Below are 2,500 nucleotides of genomic sequence, written 5' to 3' on the forward strand. Positions count from 1 at the left end.
TCTTCTATATTCTTTACAAAACTATTAATGAACATATTGATTTAGCACCACTTCGGTTTCAAAGAGGATATTAATCATTCTAACCCTGCACTATTCAATTATTGAACATGAATTTGCATACCAGTTTTCATGTAAATATCACATCACCATGATCTCGTATTTGCTTGGTCGTGTTACTGAGTGTATCGTTTACTGTGCGTATGATACGTGGCAGATACCGCATATTTTTTGTTGTTGTGCTAAACTTTTTTCCCCCGAGTTAAATCTATGTTAATTTGACACATGGCATATGGCTTGTCACGACCTACAATGAAGTCTCGGGTCCTGCACGCCAGGAGTCGCTAACGACTCGAAACCAATTTTTTTTTTTTTATTTCGCTACCTTCACCTTTCCGTCTGTGTCGTCTTTTATGTCTTCGCCTTTGTGATCTTATTTTATTATCCCTGCCTGCTCACCCCTCCTCGTCAGATCTTCCAAGCGGCAATCAAAATGCTATATCTAAGTCGTGACAGATCCTTGATGCGCCGCCATATTCTATTTACATCGTGTTTCTTTGGAGAAGACAAGAATAAGGTGATCCTTTGTTTTTTGTTGATTTGGGTATTTTGCATTTTCTTATAGACTTTATTAATAGCGTTGTGTCCATTCTGCTAATACTAATAGATGTATGATTTTCCCCATGGATATATCATATCACAAGTCATGAAATATACTAAAACCAAGGTTGTACCGTTCATTCATTTTTTTCTCTCTCTCTCTCTTTTTTCTTTGAGACGAAATATCTCATAGATAGTTTTCATATTTCTAAATTGTCAAAATGAAATAGTGTTATTTATCATAGATCAAAGTGTGATTTCTGTAATTTAATTTAATTACTTACTATTCAATAAGATCGTGTAAACCCATTTGTGTGTTATTCTGTTTATCTTTGGCTTTGTGTTAATCAGCTATTACTATATATCATTTTTAAAGACTATAAGTACTATATATGTATAATCAATAAGTTGTCCTTGCCCACATTCGATTCAAAAAATATAATCAGAAAACTATACTGACTTCTCTTAGCCAAGGTTTATTACAACGAACCCGCTTATAACCTAATACCCAAGATAATTAATATTTCTCATTACTAGATCTTACTAATATCATATATTACTAATTTTGAGTCCCACTACTGCTACTACTAGATATTAATGTTTGTATTTCATGTGTCTATCATTGACCTTATGATGAAAGATTATCATCACTATTTTTTGTGTCATCGAGTTATTACATTTTGTCATATTATCATAATTTTTCATTTTCCATTCACTCTCAGCAAGTGTGCGTTTGCATTTATTAGAGATTATCATTATTGATTTCATAAATCATTATTCATCATCTTCCTAATTAATTATTCATTGTTACTTGTTATAGTTATTATTTTCGTTTATTATTAATACCTATCATTATCATTATTATTAGCATTATCATTTTTAATAGGATCATCAATATTATCATTCCAATATTCAATATACTATTATCATTCGTTCATTCAACATATTCATTTACAAATGTCGATGTTCTCTCCCGATTTTCAATCTGTTATTAGAGATAAATATATCGATACTCCCTTCATGCATTTAGTATCATTTATTCATGGCATTTTTATAATCAAAACCTTGTTAGGTTATTATGTCAAATGGTCGATGTGGAGAATGCAGTTTTTCTTCTCCTTGGGGATACTTTATATTGCTATAGAATATGCACGTCACACAAACATAAAACTGTTGTAACCACTATTACTGCAATACATTTGTAAGTTGCAATTGTTTAAAACCGCGCTGTTTGAATTAGTTTATTTTTGTAATTAGATTTTTTTTTTTCATTCTTTTCCCTGTCTTGCTTAAACTCATTCAGTTTCTCTATATTTTTCGTCTTTCCTTTTTTTTTTTTTACTTTTTTTCACATTAGTATTCATGTTGCTGTAGACAAATTCCGTTGCCTCTTCACATTCTCTCCTCAACAGAGAATCAAGACCCTATAATAATGTCTAAAATAGGGAAATTCTTATGTAGATATTTTGTTTCTTGGCACTACACAATTTACTTTCATCTATATTTAGCTATTTTATGCAATAGAAACAATGTAAGAAATAAGTGATTATAAGAATTTTCAAACAGATTGAATGGTAGCGTATCAATTTTAGCCAGAAGTGTGTGTACACGTGTGTGTGTGTGTATATGTGTATGTATATAACATATATATATATATATATATATATATATATGTATATGTTATATACATATATATATATATATATATATATATATAAATATAATAATATATATATATATATATAAATTATATACATATATCTACATATATATATATAGTGATAATTATATTAATATATATATATATATATATATATAATATAGTATATATATATATAATATATATATATATATATATAGATGTAAATGTGTGCGTATATATACATCTCTCTCTCTCTACATC

This window comes from Penaeus japonicus, unplaced genomic scaffold (genome assembly GCF_977035675.1).
Source record: "Penaeus japonicus unplaced genomic scaffold, GWHDUDI00000001_assembly GWHDUDI00000023, whole genome shotgun sequence".
Lineage (NCBI taxonomy): Eukaryota > Metazoa > Arthropoda > Malacostraca > Decapoda > Penaeidae > Penaeus > Penaeus japonicus.